The sequence below is a fragment of the Eretmochelys imbricata genome, chromosome 1, assembly GCF_965152235.1.
Source record: "Eretmochelys imbricata isolate rEreImb1 chromosome 1, rEreImb1.hap1, whole genome shotgun sequence".
NCBI lineage: Eukaryota > Metazoa > Chordata > Testudines > Cheloniidae > Eretmochelys > Eretmochelys imbricata.
In genome coordinates, this window is record NC_135572.1 from 251,329,090 (window position 1) to 251,353,369 (window position 24,280).

Consider the following 24,280-nt stretch of genomic DNA (forward strand, 5'->3'; position numbering starts at 1 on the left):
GGAAGCATAAGAAACCAGCCTCCCACTGGAGCTGTGCAGTGAGGGAAGAAGCCCAGGACAGGGTGGGGGTTCCGTTCAAAGAGCACTGCATGTATTCGCTGCAAAGCCTACTAGCAGGAGAATTCCCTTAGAGCCTTGTTACATTAAGAAGTGAGGTCCAAGTTAGCTAGGTCCTACTACAGTGGGGGTGTGTGTGGTGTACCCTTGTTGAAGCCCAGGGACCAGCACTCAGAGCTGTTCCATACCTCATTATTATTCTCACTTCTCCACTTCTCACAGGAGATACCTCCCTCCAAAAGGCTCAAATTTACTTCCCTTCTGAGCAAAGGATCAAGTGAGAAAAAGAAAGACGTGTTAAGACAAAAGCAGAAAAAACTCAGAAGAGAAGGCCCAGGAGAAGGAGGAGCGGACAGTCTGGAGGCTGAAGGAGGAGCAGAAAAAAATAAGGCAGGATTCATAGAAGGATGGCCGTAGTGTAGAGAAAGAAAAAGGGAGCAAAATCTGGTGGGATGGGAACCAGGACCAGGCTAAAGGGGATTTAAGGGGTGAAGACTGATTTCCACCCTGTTCCATCCTGTACTGTAATGTCAGACTAGATAATCACTAGATAAAACCATTCTAGTTTTTCGAAAGCGGGGTAGAGGGATGATTGGCCAGATGTGGAGAAAGAACAGAAACCTCTCCAAAACCACATCTCACACGCACACACATACAGGCCCTTGCACACCAAAGCATGGGACTCAGCATCTCATTTTCAAAATCTGGTCACACTCTGTCTCCATGTTCCCTGGACTGGAGCACGAGGCTGTCACCTGCATTCCAAGACCTAGCCTGAAGGAGAGCAGAACTTGTAGCCATCAAAAAAGAGAAGTGGAATTTAACACTAAGACTAAAAAAGAACTACACTGGGATCAGGAGCCTCATCTACGCTCGAGCTTCTATAGGTGCTACCACTGGTTCCAGTGGGGATTTTTAAACACAGTTCCCACTGGTGCTGGAACAATTTTTATAGTGGCGGTGCTGAAGGCAGACACCATGTATTCGGGTTGTTGTTACTACTTCAAGCCAGGGGGTGTGGCAGCACCCCTAGTTCCGGCAGCTAGGAAGGTGCCTAGCCTAGACATGGACTAAACATGTATGAGTGTAGGTGTTTTTCTTGAAAGAGTGAAGCCTAAGAAAACAGGCTCCCTTCGAGGAATGTTGTGCAAAGGTAGAAGTGTGTGTGTAAAGCTTAAGAGAGGGCATCTCATTGACTAACCACCGTAGGCTTGTTTAGGACTGAGTTATTTATAATTAACAAACAGGGGATTCCACTAAGGGAGAAGTATGGTACTGGGGCATGTCCTATTGTAGGAGCAGAGTAAGAGCATGTGTGTTTGTGTACCTGTAAGCTAGTTCCTCCTGGGGGATCTGAGTATGCAAGGATGAGGGCATTTACTTGCAGTCAGGCCCAGTATTAAGAACAGCTCCATCATGAAGTATCATCTGTCCTTGACACAGGAGGTTGAAAGGCTGAAACCCACCTCCCTTATGAGCGAAGGACAAAGAGAGGAAAAGGAAGAGAACCGAGAAAAAAAGCATGAAAATAGGGAAACTACAGAAGATGGAGGAGGAGGAGGAGGAGAATATATAGATATAGAAGAGACAGGGAATAAGGTAAGGTTCAGAGCAGGGCAGCGAGATTAAAACAAGAGAGAGGCTGGCAAAGCAGTCAAGGAAGGTGAAGGGTAAATAAACTTTTCCCCACACTCCCACCCTTCACTGTAATGTATTTATTCTGACAGGGGAGAAGGGCTGGCTAGGGCCTGGGGAGCGTAGCAGGAAACCCCTCCCAGTACAGTAATACCCCTTTGCACCCCAATGGGCCTTTTGCACTGTGGTCACCATCTTTGCAGATCCCCAGGCAAGGAAAAATGTGAGCAGGCTCAAAGGAAACCTGCGATTTGCTGCCCTCCAGGGGAGGAATGCAACACTGAATGATGAAAAGAATTAGTTATTCAATCCTCTGCTCACAATATGCACACAAACAACCTTGGTCAACCTAAAAGGCACTCCCCGCAAGCCTATTCTGAGATACGGTACAATAAAAATACTTGGCACTTTGCACAGCTGCTTCCCTTTGAGACTGTCAGACACTGTCACAGGTGGGACAACTACAACCTAGGTATTTGACTCCTAGTCCTGTGATTTAATCAGATCACCGTCTTACTTCCCAATGCACCTTCCTTCTATGACTCCTGTCCTATAATACCTGGGAAGGCATATACAGCAGGATGCCTAAGCTCTACTTCAATGCTTCCCTTCATTAATATTGGACCCATGTCACACAAATCCCACCCACTACCTGGAAATGAGATGATGTATTTGCTATTCAAATTTCCCTTATTTAATATTTACTTAAAACATATCACTTAGGGAGGGATCTTGGGTCTTGAATTCCTAGTGAGAGTAAGATGAGAATTCTCATCGCAATCAGAATTTTGGCCCTGTGAGTTCCTGGAAATTGAGTGCACACCCTAATATGTTCTCCAGCTGCCAGTAACTCACCCCTCCAAAATCTTCTGTCAGTTTTTTCCTGACATCGCTCAGCAATCTAGCTCTCTGGAGTAGTGCATCTGGTTCTCTGGTCAGACAAAATTCATCTTCCTACACTGGATCTGAAATATCCTTTTTGATCTTGCTTTTACTCACAGTAATTCCCTATTTGATTTTGCATTTTCCAGTTGTACACTGGGCCCCCTGGTTCCAAAGTTCTGGGTTCAGCCAGTGCTTCTTGTCTTCTCTATGGAATGTCAGCCCTTATGGAAAAAATCCTATAGAATTTAAGAATGAAACCAAAAGAGTTCTACAGAAATTAGTTAAAACATTTAGACCTGGGCCTTGAACTTTTCAAGGGCAGATAACTAGGGAGGGGGCCTGTAAAGATAGTAACAAGAAACTTAGATTTGGTGCAGTGGCTGAGAGGGAACCACTGGTGATAGTCAAAGAACAAGGGGTGAGTCTTGCTCAGAGCAATAGGCCAGGAAGATTATTTTAGCAGCTGCAGCATTTCCCATGGACTGAATAGGGGCAATGTGGGTGTTAGAGAGGGATATTGTTATAGTCAAGACAGATGGAGAAGTAAGATGAGAGATGAGGAAGGCTTAGCTGAGCCCTTTTGCAATGGAGACAGAGATAGAGGAGGACAGATCTTAGAGACATCAAGGCAGAACGTGAGGCAAGATCTGGACCTGTATTTGGTGTGTGAGGAGAGAGAGGGAAAGAGGCATCTATTCTAAAGATAACCCAAAAAGAATGAGGAGGAGGATGTGGTATTGTCAACTTTGAGAAGAGCTAGCAGGGACTGTTTGGGAAGGAAGACAGAGTTCAGTTATGGTCATTTTAAACTTCAGGGAAAGACAAAAAGTCAGACAGCCAGGCCAAGTTGCAGAACTGGATGGATGGGAGAAAGGTCAGAAATAAAGAGGTAAAATGGCAAAATCATCAGCATAGAGAGAGGATAGTTGGAGCAATAAGAGTTTCGCTAGGTGCCACTTGATAGAGAGGGTGAGGAGGAAAAAGAGGAGAGAACTGAGGGCAGAAACCTCAGAAGTGAATGAGGGAGCTGCAGTCACTCCAAAATTATCAGCTCCTCTGGCTTATGTGTTGGAATCGCCATAGGCAAAGACACAAAGTGTTTGGGAAAATGCCTCCAACACTAACTGCTGGGGGAGGGGGCAAATGGTCAGTCTGTATCAAATGAGCTTCTGGGTGAAACGGAAATTAATCCTGTGATTAGAAACCTTAGAATCCTATGCGAATGCCATCAGCATGACCCCTACAAAGAATCAGTCAATATTCCCTTTGCTGCAGCCAGGCCCAAGGGGTAGGGGATGTTATCAGGAGTCTTCATAGGGAATGTGAACTGACAAACCCATTCTTTCCAGGCATAGCATAGAAACTCCATTCCCCTCTCAGCCTGAGGCAAGCAGAGAGATCTGCTGGGCCTGGGTTCCTGTAGGGGAAAAGCGTTCAGGGATAGGGTAAATATCAGGAGAGTAAACTAGGGGAGCAGTGTTTGTATATGCCATAGGAGGATGAGTCCCAGAAGAGGAAGGATTCTAATGTGTGTGCATTGAGAGGTGAAGCTGAGGGGAATAGTGTCCTGATGGTGGTGCAGTGTGTGTGACGCCCAGGAGAAGAGGCACTTCCCATTGGGAGATAATACATATAGGGCAGGAGCCAGACCACCGGGTCTTCTATCCAAAGTCAATCTGCATCTTGTTTCTAAATTGCATTTTCTCCTTTACTTCCAGGAATCATGTTCCTTCAAAAGACCAAAGTCTGCTTCCTCTCTGGCCTCAATATCAGCTTCTGAAAATTCACATCCCCACAGCTTGTCTCCTGTGCCCATAAAGCGCAGGTGCAGCTCAAAAGTAGCTGGTTCATGTAACCAAGGAGAGTTTCCAAAGCGGCCAGCGAGTGAGATGGAAATCCAGTTCCACACTCATCAGCGAGAGGGAATCCAGATCTGTGACCACTTTCTTTTGGGGAATTGCCCTCATGGATCTATTTGTGAGCTCCACCACACTCGCTATCCCTACCACTGGCAGATAAAGTGGAAGGATAGCCAGGTCTGGCAGAGTGTGAATGACTCGGCTCAGCGACATCTGGAGAAGCTATACAGTGACATTGAGAGAGTGCATGTTAAACTGATTGACAAGTAAGTTGATGAGAAACTCCAGTCCTAATCTGGCTGTGGAAACACTGACTCCATAGGGAGAGCACCATTACTTCATTCTGGCTTTCCTGTAGATACAAACCAGTCCAGCGGTTGCTTATACAAAAGTGTTTGTGATGGAAGCGTTTAATACTAGGTAAACAATAAAGATCTGCACAGGTGCACATGCACTGACAACAACTAGAATACCCAATCAGATACGGTTGCTGGTCAGAGCTCTGGCAGCACACATAGCCTGGCAGAAGCTCTGCAGTGGTTCCTCATGTTATTTCCTGTGAGGACAACACTTGTCCGGCACTGTGGATCCTCCCCTTATTATCCTTTAGAAAGAAGCTGAGCTCCATTTCTGGTCCTCGTTTTCTGCCACCATAGCAGACAACCTGCTGTCGCTGACTACCAGAGTAGATTGCTGGGCTGCTTCAGCTGTGTCCCCAAGCAACCTGATCCCCTCTGAGGTGAGATTGGTAAATACCGTTGTCAGGGAAACCGGGGGCTAGCAGCAGTGATGCTGCTCCCTCCCAACAGAACGTAATGTAAGAACGTAGGGATTTACATTTGAAAATAATAGTCCTCGTTTCCTCTCGGAGCGTCACAATTCCCTCTTCCTGCTTCTTCTAGGGGGGAACACCAGAGGGAACACACTGGTGCTGGCAGCCTAGGGAACTCACAGCTCCTCCGGTGCTGGTATTTCCCAGCAGGAATCACTAAGAACTAAATTTTCCCTTCAAGTATTGCCAATACAGCCCGCTCTTGGGCTGAGCCTGCACACTCCACCTGAAGCCTGCACCCCTCTAGAAAATTTGGACAGGGCAGAGTTGTGAGGACTTTGCACCAAGCCACAGAGTGCTCTATGTGAGGTTATACAAGGAGATGTGCCACCTTTCCCCCTCCCGAACTCCCCCTTCAGTGACTTCCAGTTGCCAAAAGCAGCAGAGCTGAACTCTTTTGGGCTTTCCCCTTGAGAGTCCACTCACCGTTTTTCGTTGGCCCCCGGTGGGAATAGTTGTACATACGTTTTAGATATTACATAGCTAGATAATTGTAGTCCTACTATGGCAATTTTATATCCTCTGGAAAGCATGATTCCTGGAAACATGTAGCCCTTATAGATGGTAATCCACAAAAAATAGACTCATGTTAAAGAACGCCAATTTTCTAGTTTGAAATTCCCAATTTCTGACCCTCATACCCAATGCCTAAGATGAATGAACTTTAGCAGCCAGGTTTCAGAGTAGCAGCTGTGTTAGTCTGTATCCGCAAAAAGAACAGGAGTATTTGTGGCACCTTAGAGACTAATAAATTTATTAGAGCATAAGCTTTCGTGGGCTACAGTCCACTTCATCGGATACATAGAATGGAACATATAGTAAGATATATATACACACACACACACACACACACACACACACACACAGAGATAAGTTGGAAGTTACCCCACAAAGGATTTGGAAACACTTTTAGACAGAGATGGTGTCCCTAGCCTCTGTTTGCCAGAAGCTGGGAATGGGTGACAAGGGATGGATCACTTGATGATTACCTGTTCTATTCATTCCCTCTGGGGTACTGGCCACTGTTGGAAGACAGGATACTGGGCTAGATGGACCTTTGGTCTGACCCAGTATGGCCGTTCTTTTGTACAATGTGACAGCACAAGACCAATGGGCTCCCACAGAGGAGGAGAGCATCAGTCTGCTAACATTTTGAGCAGGTAGACTGACTCTTCTGTTCGTCCAGCTGTAGATCAATGGAGATCATTTTCTAGTGCAATTCAACAACACTACAACTGTAGAGGTCTGACCACTCTGGGAAGAGCCATGTGTTAGACGCTCCACTCAGAGGCAATGGAGAGTTTATCCTTTGTGAGCATCCCATATAAAAAGCAGTCTTTCAAAAAGCAGATTATCTCTTGAGCCTCTGCTCGGCCAACATGGAATGGTTGCTGAACCAGGATTCAACATCTCACCCAACCTGACGTGGATCAGTTTGCCTGCAAGAGGAATGCAAAGACTCGCCTCTACTTCACAAGGGAAGCAGATACCCAGTTCCTGGGAAAAGATGCCCTTTCTCAGAAACACCCAAATCATATACTCTGTGCCTTCCCTCCCTATCATAGGGAAAGGAGTGCAGAAGATCATTGGGGGGCGGGGGGAGGCACAAGCAATGCTGCTGCTGTTTTACTGGCCAAGGAGGTCCTAGTGCTGAGATCTGGTCCACCTGTTGACATGACACCTGCCCAAAAGACCACACCTCCTACCATCAGAGGCCCCTTCTGCATCACAACCTGAACTACTTGCAGATAGCAGCCTGGGCACCAAAAGGAAAAGTGTAGGCCATATCAGCTTCTTGAAGAATGAGAGAGAGTTTTCTCACTTCGAGGCATGAATCTACAATCAAGTTTTACTCTGCAATTTGGTCCACATTCTATTTCTGGTGTGAAGCAAAAAAAAGACCAAAAGAAATCTGGGTTTACCAAAAGTTATGGATTTGCTTCCCCTGTCCCCTGGAAAGGTTTGCATATGATCATCAGGCTCTCTTACTATTTCAAGACAGAGGATAGCCATTAGTAATGGAGTGAGCTGTATGAAAATCACTCCCAGGTACCTTGGTTTCTCAGAACAGCAAGCAAGAGCATAAGGCCCACTTCCCTAAATGTGCCCTTTCTAACTTTAGTACTCAAAGCCCTGACAGCACAATCCTTTGAGCCCATGTGTCCAATCCTATTTCTTTCTATAAAAGCCTAGTTCCTACTAGCCAGGGTGTCAGCAAGACTAATCTCAGTATTCACATCACTTTGTATGCAGGATCCATACTGTGTCTTCCATAAGGATGAAAGTACTCTCCTGTCTATCAGACTCATTCACAATCAAGATGAACTCTGGGTTCCACAGCTCCTAGGGCACTGTGTTATCATATGTCTGCCCAAATCCCAAGCATCCTATGGTAAAACTGTGGCATAATCTCTGTGGGCATTGAGCACTTAATGTCTAAATAACTATCTTAATATCTTATCTTATTGAGCACTTAATGTCTTAATGTCTAAATATAATCTCATCGTCTACTAGAATAACAGAAGACATAGTTTTTGGCTTCCTGACGTGAATATGTCTAAGTGTAGCCTGTACAAAAAGTTACAATTCAGTCATAAAATTAAATGAGCTCATTATTCTAAAAGTTGGATTGTTTATCAGTTGTTGAGTGTTTCCTACAGCTTAGATAGTACTCTTTCAGTAAGCAGAAATAAAGAGCCGTGGCGAGGAGTAAAGGCCTTCCTGCTACAGACCTGAGTTCTTAGAGGCTGAAGATTCCATTCATGATGGAATAGGGAAGAAGTTCCTCCCAGAAAAGAAAGGCTCAAGTTCGAAAGTTTCCTCTTCATAAATCCCTAGATTATTTGTGGTTTATGGTGACAGAGTTAAGGAACAAGATGTCTCCTCCAAATGTTTGAAGTAGACTAAAGCCTCTATCAAAACATGTCATGGATTCACAGGTATCCCAGTGCCTGAAGGTGCCAGGGTGCATTTTATAAGGTTCACAGCAGCTTCTAGGTTATGCCTTCAGACAGTTCCAGTAGCGGAAAGCTGTAGACCTACTACCTGGAGCTCAGCCTGGCCCTGGGCTCCAGGTCAGGAGAGTAGTCTTGCAGTTATTAATTAGAATAATCTCATCCCTACCTCCTTGGACTAATTGCTTGTGAATCGCCCAACTGTGTGGCTCTGTCCTAACAGGACCTGGAGAAAGAACCTGTAACTGGAGTACAAATTCACACACATACCCCCTCTTCATCTTCACTTCTTCAGAGCCTGAGAGGGTGGAAGGAACTGAGAATAGGGAAAGAGGGGGAAGGGAGATACAAGTTTGCTCATAGTCAGAACATCTTAGAGGCTTCCAGGCTCAATGTAGGTGGCACAAGAGCATCCTAAAAACAGGGATCTGTACTGAATCTGCTCTCAGAACTGCAGTTACAGATGAGCAATTTTTCTTCTTTCCTAGGAAGGCGTTGTCTGGGAAAGTCAACTTGAGTACATTGAAAATAGATCACCATGGGCCTTTCAGTAATATACGGCGGCTGTCCAACACCAGTCATCCTGAGCAGAACCCCCACTTCCCCACTGAGTGGACAGTATACTGGGAGGATGGCAGCATCTGGAAGAAATACGAGGAGGTAAAAACAGTAGGACTCAGATCACCATTCTTTGGGGGAGGGCTGTTTCTTTCAGGGTATAAATCCATTTTGAGGATCTGTCTGTGTATGGTGGTGAAGGCAAGGGCCAAATGAACATGGATTTGGAATTCCTTTTAGTGCCAGGAGATTGGTTGCTCCAGGGTGAGGTTGAGCTCTAACAGTGAGGAGCAACATGCGTGGTGGAGGTGACTAGCTTTCTTCCAGCTACTATAACTGCAGCTCTCCCTTTCTCTCCCCTCTCAGCCCCTCTCGCATGAGTTCCTTGCTGCCTTTGAAGACCGCACACAAGAGCATGTCTTTCAGCTGCGAGGTCACCTCTACACCATGGACTTCAAGCAGAGTCTAATATACAACCATAATACAGGAAACAGCCACACTATCCAGCTCCGGCCCACTTATCGCTCACCCCTCCAGATGCTGCCACAGCTGTGGTAAGGAACGCCACAGGTGATACCATCACTAATGGCCTCTAAGTGGTGCTAGGATGAAGTAAATCATGTCTTATTCTCACTTTAGGACAATTCCAAGCAGCGCCTCAGAAATGCGTTATCCTCCCACTTCTAGCATCCCTGGAGAAGATCCTACAGATGGTTACAGTGGCCCATATCCTGCCTACTGGATCAAGCGTCCAGAAGGCAGTGTCCCATTTGTGCAGGAGGAGGTGTTGCCATCAGAAGCAGCGTACCACACCATTTACACCCTCTTCCACAAGTCTCTCTCAGAGGACAAAGTTCTTCTACTCTCAGTTCACAGGATCCGGAATGACTTTCTTTGGCAAAAATACTGCAGGTAAAATTGATGCTGTTCCAGAGGGGCTCAGAGAGAGAGAGAGAGAGAGAGAGAGAGAGGTTAGATCAGAGTGGAAGTATTGATTGTGTTGCTCATTGCCTGGGATGCAAAAACATGAGCCCTTTGGAGACTAGAAATCTGTATCTCATTGCTAATGTGCTGTGTGTGGACCCTGCAATAGGTAGGAGGTGGATGAGTGAATCCTGGTGCTAACTGCCCCGGTGTGCAGATACCACTGCATTCAGAGATGGGAAGAAAGACCTGTTTGTGCACTATGGTTTGGATCTTGCTGCATACATAAACAAGGACTGTGAATCTCAGGGCTTAAGTCCCAGGGTGTGATCTGCAGCATATGGTACTAGTGCCAGGATTTGCATTTCCAACATCTGAACCATGCACCAGCACAATGTCAGTATCTACATTCAAGTTCGGGATTTAAACTGCCAGCCTCCACGTGGCGTGATTGTTCTTTAAAAAGAGGGCTAGAGTGCAGAAATACATGGTTAAGGTTACCTAAACCACCTTAACTCTGCCTCTCTGTCACCACCTCCATGGTAGCCAGAAACAGACACAGTGAGTCACAAATGATATTCAGATTCGGGATGAAGCTGAAGCCTCAGTGTACGAAGGCAGGAATAAATGAGATGGTCAAATTAATTTCTGAAATGAAGGGTGATTTATTGGTGCAGACAGAAGTACAGTTATTACAACTGCAAATGCATGAGCAACACTCCTACCCTTACACATGCTGTATACAACCGTACTTATTACCCTAGATTTAGAGGGCTAGAGCATCTAGGAGTTTGGTGAGCCTCTGTAGCCCCACTTCCATTTCTCAGAGTGAGTGACTAGTTTATTTGAACTTGAACTCCAGGTTAATGGAGAGAGGCATTTAGCCTACAACTTGTTTTCTACATGTTGAGGATGCAAAGAGACGGACACACAGGGTGGAGATGGGATTAGGTTCCTGGTTACTTCCCCAGCACCTCACCAAGTTTCCCCATAGGTCAGTAACTAACCACACTTGTTTCTCCTTTGCTCTCTCCTCAGCCAGAAGGATTTAATGTCACAGAGCCTCTCAGCACAGGAGAAACTGAGGCTACAGAAGCACCTCTTCCACAGCACCTCAGCCAAACGCCTGGGCTTCACCTGCCAGATAAAGTTTGACACTCACCTCTCAGGATCACATATGTACGGCAGAGGTTGCAATTTCACCGTGAGCGCAGCCCAGGCTGACCGCTATGCCCAGGCAGAAAAGGGTGGGCTGCGCCACATGTTCTTGGCCAAAGTATTGGTCGGCAAGTGTACACGCGGGAAAAAGCATTACTGCCAGCCTCCACAAACAGAGTCTGGTAGCAAATGCTTTGATTCATGTGTGGATAACGTGGCCAGTCCAAATATTTATGTGATCTTCAACAGCTACCAATGCTATCCCTACTTTCTGATCAGCTACAAACTCTTATCTGACCCTGTGGTGCTAGATGATTGATGGACAGCTCAAGGAAGAGGGGCAGTTAATGCTCACTATGAATATGCAGCTTCACTGATGAGGACACACAACCCTTCCCAGGAGCAGCATACCATCCTTTCCCTCCTCCACACCCCATCTCCTTCCTGCCATGATCCCTCCAAAATGTTCTACAACCCATCCCATGGAGATGCACAGTGAGTGCTAGGTAAGAACATGTCAAAAAGCTTTCCAGCATACCTGAAAAAGGAGTCCATTTGGTTTCCAGAGGGTCTCCTCTCACCAGATGGCAGTTTGCTAATAGTTGTTAAACACAGTACAGTAGTACAAACACGATCGATGGTTATATTTTCACTAAGTTTAAAAAAAAAATACCTGGGCCAAGATTTTGAAAGTTGGGCAGAGGCCTAAATGTGGATTTAAGGGGTTAACTGCGGGCTTCTATTTTAGACCATCATGGCCATTTTCTCCCCAAGACTTAAAATTGTTAAAGTTTTGTAGCATTAAAATTTATTTTATTTCTAATTTTGAGCACCCATGGAGTGTAGGACACAAAGTCAGTGAGAAGTTGCAGCAGCAGCGGAAATGCAGGGTAGAACTTCAGATAAACTTCTTACATCCTCCTTCCCTTCTTGGAAGCCTCAGATCTGCTTGCATTAGCACTCTTACTTGAGCCAAAAAATTATTACAGTGACTTCCTGGGTGCTTGGGATTAGTCAGTTTCCCCTGAGCTAAGCTACCCAACTCACCTTCTTATACTGTATCACCATTCAGGGGGCTTGATTTTTTTTCCTTTTTGTTCAGTGTATTTTATGATAAATTTTACTAGGTGTTACATTTCCTTGTTTGTTTGTAAATGAGTGATAATTAAACCTTTGATGCATTCTCTGCTGTTCTAAAAGATTATTAAAATCTTGTGTCAGTTGGAAAGACTCAGTATATAGTACCTCTTCCTTTATTCAAACACCAGGTAGTTTGTTCCTCCATTTAATTTGACTGAGACTTCAGGAACTAATTAAATTCCCTGTTTTATGGACAATAAGGAATGATCTGGTCTGCCCATAAAATGCAGAGACTGAAGCATAAGGGTAGGCCCTGATGCAGTGAATTCCCCTAGAAGTTATCATTCTGATCTTATTATATTGTAATGCTGACAAAACACAAAAGTTAAAATGAAACATCCAGCCTAGAAGCTACACGTTGATCTGACCAGTATTCTCCTGCCTGGCTCCTTTTATGTCAGTTACTTCCAAGCCAATGCTACTGCAAGAAAGCCATCATCATCTAGGAGCTCAACCCTTGTAATGTCTTTCTAGTCCACCCAGTTACAAAGTGTGCTCCATAATTTCAGTCAGTCATTCTTCCTAAAAACTATAACAGTTTACAAGCTGAGCATCCGCCCTGAACACTGGCAGATGTACAAAACCCATAACTTTCTTCCAGTCCCCCTCCCACCCAAATGCAGTCACAGAGCCAACACTACTGCTGTCCCTCTCTCAAGCGGACCTGGTCTCAGCCACAACCCTATCCCTCTCTCACTGTTTCTTTCCAGTCTCTTATCTCTGGTGCAGGAGTCATGTACATGCAATGGGTTTCCTTCCATAAAAATGCAAAGGGGTTACCCTGTTTGCACATGTGTCCTGTTTCCAGGACAAACATGTAACCATGCACTGGAGCCCTGATGGAGGTGTCCCCTCAATTTCCCCATATATATGCTCACCATACATCAGGAAGCTGGGAGCGAGGATTGTACCTACTGAAGGTGTGTACAATCCCCAGTTCAGGCCAGTCACTAAATGCCACCATGATGACCTGGGTTTTCTTCCTTAAAGAGAAAGGAATCAGCATATTCAGAAGAAAATTCAGGTGCACGACAGATATTTGTCTCACATGACCAAGAAAGCAGATCCAGGAAGTACCTCTCTCTCTCTCTCTAGGTCCTTATAAACCATACCCATCACTACAGTATCTAAGTCTGAAACGGATAATACATTTACACCCTGGAGAGTCTAATACAGTATTATATTTATAATATTCCTATATTATAGGAGACATAAAACTCTCAAAGATCTTTAGAACATTACAGCTAATATTTCTCATGACTAAGTCATCATCTTTTTCATTGGGTTCTTATCCCAGTTGGGCAGAGATTCCAGTTTCTTGGAAACTTCCACCTTAATAGGCCACCCCATGTCCTAAAGAAAGGGGCCAAATTCTTCGTCACTTGCTGAGAAAACTTCTCTGCCCATAGGTTCATCTTGGAAGGGTTGTCCATTGGGATGTTAGACATTTTCTGGTAGTCTCAGAAGAGCTGAATGAAGGGTTCCCAGCCAAGGGCTTCCTGCAGCTAGGGAGCAACAAGGAGGAGCATTAAAGCTGTAGCCTATGCCCCTAAATTAAGGTTAACCAAAGACATTGCACCTCATCCCACCTCCTGAACATTCATGATCAAGCTTACACTTACACCTCATGAACATTAATGTACCTAGTTCTTTGGTAACTGTCATCTTGGGGGGAAAGCTATTGAAAATATGCTTCAGTGTTCAGACTTAAATGATCAGGAGGGACCTTGAAAATTGTTCTACTCTGAAAAGTGACTCTCAAAATGGTATCTTGGGTCTCTGTAGTTCATGTGACTCACAAGTTTCCAAATCAGGCATGCTCAGTTTACAACTAAGATGAGGTTTATTTCAAAAGCCAGCCCTGAAAATTCAGCCTGAGATCTGGGACACACCTGGGTTCTTAACTGTTTGCATATCAGCAGTAATAAAGGCTTTGCAGACTGAACTAGGCCCCCACTAACATCTGTGCAACACCATTGTTTTCAGTGGATTTCTGTGTGTGTAAGCGAGTCAAACCATTCTATTTATGATGCACAAGGAAGTATAGGAAACAGCTAGTGTTCTCTTAGCTAGATTGGTTCTGCAGAACTAACAGGAGTGAACAGTTTTCTCACCAAAGTGAATAGATATGCTCTAGCAGTACATATGTGAAGTAAGAAGGTTCCATTTTCAAATGAGTCACCTTCCAGAGTGGAAACACACTTTAGCTTGCATATTTTAATGTGCTGATTGGTGTGTGTGTGCCACCATTGCCTTCTATTAAACAATGTGTCAGAGTTGCTCAAATATATGTGACTATAGCATCCTCTAAATGGCCTTAGGCCCATAATAAATAAGCCATACAGTGGACGGATTCTCATCTAGCTGAAGTTCAGTACTCAGTTGGGCGAGGTCTCTGCTTTTCCACCTGTTGCTAGACCAATGAATTTACTGAATGGAGCGCTCAGCTGGGCATTCCATGACTCAAAGTGTTGAAAGAGGGGTGGAGTGGAAATCAGTGTAGCCATGTGGGAAGCAATCCCTTCCCCCTTCCCACAGAATCCCATTATTACTCCTGGGGGAATTCTGCATTACTGCATGTGCGCAGAATTCATGGCCCCTGCAGATTTCTTTGCTTACCTGCAGAAAAATGACTTCTGACAGGGAAGCAAAGGGAAGCCACAAGAGTGGTCATGCGCCCACTCCCCGGCAGCGCAGACAGGTCGGTTTGGGCACCTAGGGCAGCTAGTAGAGACATAAATCACTGCCTGATGGTGTGGTAGGCATATGAGAGAGACACACATACATTCTGTCCCTCTTATGCTCGCTGTTGTGGCACGCTCAGCATGGAGGGGCAGGGTTTTGGGGTGTTTCTGAGGAGGTAGGCACAGGGCAGGCTCTGTTCCCTCAGGCAGAGGAGACTGTAGCAGCCTGCCTGCTAAGTGAATTGTTCCCTTTGTTCTTAGTGAATTCCCCCAGGAGTATAAAACAGATGTAAAAATTTTAAGGCTCCTTTACCTTGCCAGAGTGGTGTAAAGGAGCGTTATTGTAAAGGACAGTATGGCCTTATAAATGCTTATGGTGCTTTAGTGATGAGAAATGGTCCAAATTTTTGGACTGAAAACATTTCCTATCAAAATGTGCTCCATGAACTGTTTGCTACTGACCTTTCTGGGGATGGTCAGAGGCAGTATAAAGTATGAGTCCGAGTCCCCAACCCTCACTTGTTCTTCAGTTGCCTATGATGTAACACTGATAACATGCCTGTATATATTTGTTGACTAAATAATTAGAAGTAAAGGGTCAATCCTACCTACATTATTATTAGATGGGGGGGGGTGAGGATTTCCTCTAATGCTCCCCACTCCCATTCTCCATCCATTATATTGTAGTTTAAATAAGTAAGTGTCTACACTACAGCGTTGCTGCCACCGCTATAAGTTCCCCACTACACTGACCTAATAACGCCACCTCCATGAGAGGTGAAGCACTTAGGTTGATGTAGTTAGTGCATGCAGTGTCTGTGTAGACACTGCATTACTTATATCGCCCATCAGCACGGCCCAGAGATCTCAAGGGGGAGCCCGGCTCCTGGCACTGAGAACCTGGGCTCTCAGCCCCCTACGCTGCCCTACTTAAGTTGGTGCAAGTGCTCCTGGTGAGGATGCACATCAGTGGCAGAAGGGCAGTGTGAACATGAAAAAACACAGTAATTACTAGGGTGGTGGTATGTCGACCTAACGTAGGTCAACTTAATTGTCGAGTGTAGATAAGGCCTTAAATACACTTTCCATGCACACATGGCTCCTGTCCACATCAATGGGAGTGCTAATGTGTTTTTTTGTCTCTCCCCTCCGGTTGTTGTTTTTTAATAAAGTAATTGTTTTGATTGAAAGCAAACAAAGCCCTGCAAAGGAACAGGCAGTTTTCTTACACCGTCATAGTGCATCATCTGCACCAATCACAGTCACCTCCTAGCATTATAAGCACTGCACTCTTGAGCATAGCAACAAATATTAGTGGCTTTCAGCTTCAAATTGCTGCCTCAAGGCATCCCTGATCCTTATGACCCCAGGCTGCACCTCTCTAATAGACCTGGACTCTGGCTGTTCAAACAGCCCCCAGGCACTGAGCCTCAGCAGTCCAGCCCTGAGTGAAGCTTTCACCCTTTCCTTCACAAATATTATGGAGCAACCAGCACACGGCTATAAGCATAGGAATATTGTGATCGGCCAGGTCCAGCCTCCCATATAGACAGCACCAGTGGGCTTTTAAATGGCCAAAAGCACACTCAACTGTCATTCAGCACTTGCTCAGCCTGTTGTTGAACCGCTCCTTGCTGCTGTCAAGGTACCCAGTGTATGGCTTCATAAGCCATGGCATTAAGGAGTAGGCAGGGTCTCCCAGGCTCACAACAGGCATTTCAACTTTCCCTACAGTGATCGGCTGGTCCGGGAAGAAAGTCCCTCCTTACAGCTTCCTGAACAGGCCAGTGTTCCGAAAGATGCGTGCATCATGCACCTTTCCGGACCAGCCTGTGTCAATGTCCATGAAGTGCTCACGGTGATCCAAAAAGTGCCTGGAGAACCATTGAGAAATACCCCTTTCTATTAACGTACTCGGTGGCTAGGTGGTCCGGTCCCAGAATTGGAATATGCATGCCATCTATCGCCCCTCTGCAGTTAGGGAAGCCCATTTGTGCAAAGCCATCCACAGTGTCATGCATGTTGCCCAAAGTCATGGTCTTTCAGAGTAGGATGTGATTAATGGCCCTGCACACTTCCATCAACATGAGTCCAATGGTCGACTTTCCCACTTTGAACTGGTTAGCGAGTGATCTGTAGCAGTCTGGAGTAGCCAGCTTCCACAGCGCAATCGCTACGCGCTTCTCCAATGTCAGGGCAGCTCTCTTTCTCGTGTCCTTAAGCCACAGGGCTGGGGTGAGCTCACCACACAGTCCCATGAATGTGGCTTGTCTCATCCGAAAGTTCTGCAGCCACGGCTCATCATCCCAGACGTGCATCACGCTGTGATCCCACCACTCAGTGCTTGTTTCCCGAGCCCAAAAGCAGCGTTTTATTGTGGTCAGCACCTCCGTGAATGCCACAAGCAATCTCATGTCGAAGCTACTACGCATATCAAGATCAGTGTCGCACTCCTCTTGCCTTTGTGGTTTAAGGAATAACTCCACTGCCACTTGTGATGTGTTAGTCATGAGCTAGCAGCATATTGGTCAACAGTGCGGGATCCATTCCTGCAGACTGAAGAGGCAGAGCGCGCAGTACACAAACTGCTGAAAGATGGCGCCAAATGCGGACAGAAGCACAGGGATTGCTGGGATGTGAAGCAATGCATCATGGGGCATTGGGACAGGACCCAGGATGCCCCACGACCCCCTTCGCCTTCCCACAACTCTTAGCGGCTGATGAGGAAGAGATGCTCTGTGGGATAGCTGCCCAGAGTGCACCACTCTGAATGCTGCTGCAAATGTGAACATGCTATTGCGCAGGTAGCTGACAGTGAACACACAAAAGCGGTTTCCCTTCAGCGCTCTGAGTGGCACTGGACCTGCCAGCGCTGTAACTCTGCCAGTGTAGACATACCCTCCTTTATCCTCTTCCTAAAGATGTACAGGAAGCACCTTCAGCTATCAAAATATTCCCACTTCTTTCTCTACTCTGTTTGCTTTCAAATTTTTCATTCTCTGACTGAAAAAGAACAAGACTGAAAGTAACACACAAAGGACGAGGAAAAATATAGACTATGCTTCCCCAAAATTAATATTAATGTTAAATGAGAAACATGATGCTGCCACTTGGTGGCAGCAAAGGTGAAAGATGAGGGAAAAAAGCACTTGCAAGCATTGAACAGCTGACTGAGAACTGTTCCAAGTGGAGTCACTGATACTTAGAGGTCTGCTTTTGTTTAGGTCTTCAAAATCAGGAGCTGTAGCAACATTGTCTAGTGAAAGACGTGCAGTGCATTTATCCATGTACTTACCAAGCCTGAAGAAAGGAGCCCGCATAACCCCTTTCACAGTGATAGGCACGTTACCCAACTGGCTGCCCTTTGGCACTATGATGTAAATGAGGCCACCCCAGAGAGAGAGACAGACATCTCCGGATCTTCAATGCTGTGCTTGCATATCACCACAGGGGCACGTCTTAGTCCTGTTCTCCATTGCTTTTCCCAGTCCAATACTAAATGACTCAAGCAATTGGCACTTCTTAGAAATGTATTTCCCCTACAGGATTGTAGGGGAAAGTTTACCCTGGCTTCTGAAAGGGATGGACGGAAGAAAATGGACGACACCTAACCCAATAGCCATTGTATATTGAACTTATGGTTAAGGACAAGATTTTGTCATGGATGTCACGGATTCTGTGAAAGTCACAGATCTCCGTGACCTTTGCTGCTTCAGCCCTGGAGCTCTGAGCCGCTGCTGCAGTCCCCACAGCTGTCAGCAGCCATCACAGGCAGTAGGGGGCTGAGTGGTTAGTCCCCACCCTCAGAAGTTAAAAAAAAAAAAAAGGGCGGGGGGAGTTCTAAGTGTCACAGACAGGTCACAGGCTTCTGTGAATTTTTGTTTGTTGCCTGCAACCTGTCCCTGACTTTTACTAAAAGTAACTGACAAAATCTTAACCTTACGTATGATTCTATGAACACCAAGCAATATTCTAGGTGTGGTCTCATCAGGCTCATGGAAAGCAGTGCTATTCTTTTGCATGTTCTACAGAGGATACCACCTGTGGGTGGTAGTGAATGGAGAGCTTCTTTCCCCTGGGTTTATGCCGTTGACTTCCACAGTGATGTGAGGGATAGTGGGGAGTTCACAGGATGTTAGCCTAGCACAGTCTGGCAGGGTTTGGCACAGCTCTGTGGCCAGACACAGGAACACTGCCTCCTTGGGCCTGTTTGGGACTCTGCATTCCTTGCACACAGGTGGGATCCCATTGCTGTGCAGCGTCGTGTACAGGATACTGTGGAGGGAGGAATATGTGGGGCCACCGCTGATGGAGATTTGGAGGAATTCCATGCAGTCCTGCCCCAGTTTCTGGAGCCAGCCCTGGCTAGGTGCTGCTGGAATTGAGAGCGCGCCCTGCAGAAGTGGTAACATTGTGGCTTCTCTGCCAGTTGTAATACTGGGTATTTACCTACCTCCATGTATTGCCCCAAGATGCTGATTCCAAACCGGTTGAGGATTTTGTTGCCAGGATATTCAGCGATAGCATTCTGGTAACTATTTTGGGAAGCCCACCAATAAGCCTGACCTCCAATCAGCAGGCCCCCCTCTCTCTGCCACAAACTCATGGATCTTCTTGGCCTCTTTGTCACTCTAGGACTGGCAACAGTAAATGCTCAGATTGTCAGTCAGAGCTGAGATCTCGCACACCATCTTCTGCTGAGTTAGCAGGTCATGGAGGCTCTTTAGGTTGGGGTGGATGCTAATTCTCCCTTTCTTCCCAGCACCTAGTCACATAATGGCATTGAGAAGGAATGGCATCAGCTGCAGCACATAAGTTTGGCTCTCATGCGTAGCTACTACCACGGGGCCCTGGATGTAGTGAGCCACTGCAAGAAAACACCAGTAGGAGCCATCCATGCCAAGAGGGAAGGCCAGAGCCCCATGGACGAGCAAATGAGAGGGTGCGCCACCCATCACTACGTTTAGCTCAGACACACCCCTCTTAAGAGAAGCTTTAAGTGCCTGCAGAGATCTAGCCCATGTCTGCAAAACCAAGAGAGGTTGCCATCAGGTGAAATGCCAACACTAGCATAGAATCATCTGAGCTGAGACATGAGTCTGGTTCACCCACCCTGCCCACAGTAGGATCAAAATATCCTTCAATCAGAATCACCTGGCTGCCTAAGCCTGTCAGTTCAGCCCTGACAAGGTAATGCCCTTCTGAGCAGTCCTCAGTTCTGCTGGAGATGTTTGAAAAGAGCGTGCACCTAAATCCTTCCTCTTTCTTAGCCACACCCAGCACCAAGCTGGCCCTTCTCTCATTCCACCCAAAATATCCATTCCTTTTCCCCCCAGCAAATCTGGTCTATTTTTTTCCCATTTATGAAAAACCAAAGCCTGCTTTTTTTTTTTAAACTCTTTACTGTGCATCATCATGATGTGGCTGTTACATGTCATTCATTCTTGCCCTTTACCTTCTGTTATATGAAATGGCCATATGTGGGGAGCAGTTGGTGAGATGCAAATGACTGACGTGGTAGCAGAGATAAAAGGAATGAGAGAGGTGAGGAGATATGCTTTTCACTAAGCAATTCAGCTCTTCAGATATCTGAAAACACATTGCTTTGAAGCATAGCAGTAAAATTGGCTGAGTTATATTTCCAGAATTACATGTTTTAAAATGTGATCTTTATAAAAATATTTTTGGAGCACAAACACAGAAGTGTGAATTGCAATGCTACTGCAAAAAAACTGAAAAGATGAGTTTTGTTTCAGCCACAAGTTTCCTATGCAACTTTTGTCAAGTCACTTAGTCTCTAGTCTTCACTTGTTTCAATGGCAGATAATCACATATGGTTTTCCAAGCATGAGAACTTTTTAAATTCTTCACCGCAGAGAGCGCTCTGCCATAAATTTAGTGGGTCTTCACTAGACCTGCTAAATTGATGCCCGTGGCATCGATTGCAGCAGTGTCAATCTCCCTGTAGTGAAGACCAGCCCATAGAATGGGACCTCAGGCAGAAGCTTGGCTGTTGAGGCCATCATGTCTCCATTAATAAACCACACAGAGTCTGAACTCAAACCCTGGTCCTACAGCGACAAGAAACAAAATGTTTCTAGCACTTGTGCTATAAGAATATCTGTTAACCGCCACCTGTGGAAGGTTCCTTATGTGCAATAAACTGCAACTGTGCTCGCTCGTTCTCTCTCTCACACATGCCTACCTATCTTGAGCCTGTTTTTCAGAAGTCCTCTGAAAACAAGGCACATGCTGCCCAATCTTACTCTCATTGCAGTCAACAGCAAAAATCAGCGGGAGCAGGACTGGACCCCCTATATTATCCCATCAAAAATGTACAACTACATTGTGTAATTGCAATGTATTTTTTTTCCAAATATAGCTAGCAGGTGAATCTTTAAGGAGAACTAACTATGGAAAATTTTAAAGGGGCGCTAGCCAGCTATTTTTGAGCTAGAGGGGAAAAGTAAACTCAAATTGAGGTAATTTTTGATGACTTGTTATTAAGAAAGACTTTCACCAATTTCCTTCAAACTGTGGAATTTTTAAAAATTTATTTATTGCCTTCAGTGACTGTACAGTATTTTTCAGGCCAAACAGATTTTCCATCTTGAAGTTATAAGGATGTTAACAAAGAGCTTTATAATGGAAGCAGACTGACACCTTCATTATGGAGAGGCTACATAATATTTTACAGTACTTTTAGTGATACCTTTAAACATGTGTAGAATGGTTCTGATACTCATGGAGTGATCAGAGGAATCACTGACACCGTTCCTGAGACGTCAAGGATCCCTGTCTCAGCATATCTGACTGTGAAGTACATGACAGCTGCACGGGTGACACGGTTCCAGGGAAACCGAACAGCGCTCTCTCTGGGCTGTGCTCATAGGCCCAAGGCCAAGCCTGACACCTAGTGAGCAACCTCCCACCTTTCTTTACAAACTGGATTAGGTCCCTCATCTGTGTATCATCATAGCCATCCGTACAATAAATGCCGAGTGAGGAAGTGACTGCAGAGCAGGGCTGCATTCTAGTGCCAGACCTACGGAGAGCTCTCTCATGGAGATTCAAGTTGTTGTGGACCCCCCACCACTGCTTGGGGGGAAGATACTGAGCCAGGTGACAGCATTTTGAAGGAACTGAGCCATCTTGGTCTTCCCCAGGTATCCCTTGTGAGCTACCAGCACTATCCAGCCCTTCCCATACTGCGAGGTAGCGATCAGGACCTGCCCCTGAGGGTTCACCAGCACTGGGAAGGCGGTCTCTCCGATGAGCAGCAGCTCACAAGGAACACAGTCACCAGTCAGGTCCCAGGCCTGGACACCAGCCACCAGCAAATCATAGACAGCAGAAGGATCCATATGAGGCTTCTTTCTGTCTAGAGTAGACACCATAATAAAAACACATTCACACATAAGATCTGGTCCTCCTTTTCCAGGTGTGGCCTGGCTGTGTCACAGGCCAGGATACAATGCTATAACCACAAATCACAGCCAACATGCCTCTTCACTGTCTGCAATGCCTACCACACTATCATCCCCTTGAATCCTGAACTCTGTGTACCAGTACCGGAGAGTCAGCACTAAAGGCAAACGTATGCTGCACTGGGGCATAGAATCGGAGGACAGAGTGTTGTGTAGCTTATGTAAAACTCTAAATGAGCCATTAGTTCATATTTAAATACAGAATGGACCTTGCATGTACACGCGCATATACCTATTCCCCCCCTTCCTAGTCATATTATATATATTTTAAGAGACACTTGCCAAGTTCAGGGCTGTGCAACTTCTCTTTTGAATGCAGCTGACAGAGAGTTTTATCTCAGAAATGATGTGGCCGTATTTATGCTTTTTCTCCAGCAAAATTGCTCACCCATTAGCAATTATTTTAAACAGTCCCAAGATCAAATTAAAAAATATATCAAGAGAATGCTATGAAAAGTGAGGAGATAGAGAACAACCGCTAGAATAGAATTTGGGTACAGAGTTCAGAAACTTGTAAAACATACCCACAAAACCTTCATCCCACTAACCGAGAACGTAACAGCCTGTCAATTAACAGTTCCAGTTTTTAAAAGTACATTTGGGGTGTAAGTCAGAATTCTCTGCTCTTACACCGTGGTCACATTTTGCACCCACTCCATACACATGTAAGTTACTTTCCACTGAACTGTACGTTGTGCAGTCAATGCCCATTGTTTAAGTCACTCCTGAATAGGAGCTAGTATTTACCTAGTGATAGAGCCAGTGCTTCAGTTAATCCCCACCAAAACAAATATCTTAATATTTATACTACATCGGGTACTGAATGAAATGGAAGACCTGCTAATCAGCAGTACGTTTTTGCTATGCTTTCAAGGAATATGGTTTACACCCTGTAGATTCAGGAATTGTTACCAAGCCCCTATAAAATCTTCCACAGCAAAGTCCTATCAGACAGCAGCAGCTAATTTTAAAAGCGATTGTCCAGTACAGGAAGGATAAAAGTATCCAAAAGCATGTAAGCAACTTTGGAGCTTACTTCCCATTTTAAGAAGCGACTTCTGCTCCTACATCATTTAAAGTCACATTTGAAAATAGGGTGTAAGCTCCAAAGTTATAGGAAAGTTTTGGAAATTTTTACCCCCAACGTAACAGGAAAAGCATAGCCTTGGTGAAAAACTGCATTGTTTAAAAGGGTGAGAAATGACGAAGCATTAAAACTGCAGCAAGCAGGTTTGGAAGAGAGAAATCATCAGTAAGGCTGCAGTATTTCTTCAGATAAAATTCCTTGTTTTTCAGCTGCATTCAAAAGAGGTTGTACAGAGAGAATAGGTTTCAATTCTGCTCTAAACTTCGCTGTGTATTTAATATAGTTAACAAAGGAGGAAATGGGTGTGTATGCATATACATATATACACACACACACACACACACACAGTCTTACATACAGACACCAAACCAAACCTTTCATCCAAGAACTTACTATTTTCACAAACAGAAGAGGGTTCTCTCCTGGCCTCCCGCTCCTATGTCAACTTCCAATTCAGCACACTAGCTTCTTTTCTGGCCAAAAGTTACTCACAAATAATCCCACTCAATTCAATGATTGTGGTGCGTGCTCAACATCTCTGAAGATCAGATCATTTGTGTGTCTTCCTTACCTTTCCTTTAGATGTAACATCACCAGCTATAGTAGGGGAAATCTAGAGTCCTGAACTCAGGTCCTGGCTAGTAAGGAAGAGAATAAATTATTTTCCAAGTAATTTGTTTCAGAAACATATTGATTTGTTATTTTTAGGTCTATACAGTGTTCTTTTAATTATTCTGAGTCTTTTAAAAAAAAGTATTTCCTGTAAGAAATACAGATAAAAATAAATAACTACAAATTCACAGCAAGCCACCTGGAACAATAAAAGGAATAGGTCTAGGATCCTGAATATTGAGCAGGAACCTTGAATATATAGTAGGTCACTTCCAGTTGTTCCTATTTACTTTCTTCAGGAGAAAAACAGCTATTTGGTGAGAGACTACTTAAGACACCTAGTATGGTTAGGTATTTCTGTTTCCTCAAACTGCAGCTACTGATAACAGCCAAGAAGGCATCTCAGCT

At 45.1% G+C, this 24,280-nt stretch overlaps 1 pseudogene; it reads right to left on the reverse strand.

Annotated features, from left to right (window-relative positions):
- Positions 1 to 18,711: 18,711 nt before the first annotated feature.
- Positions 18,712 to 23,982, reverse strand: LOC144273085 (TRPM8 channel-associated factor 2-like; annotated as a pseudogene).
- Positions 23,983 to 24,280: the final 298 nt, after the last annotated feature.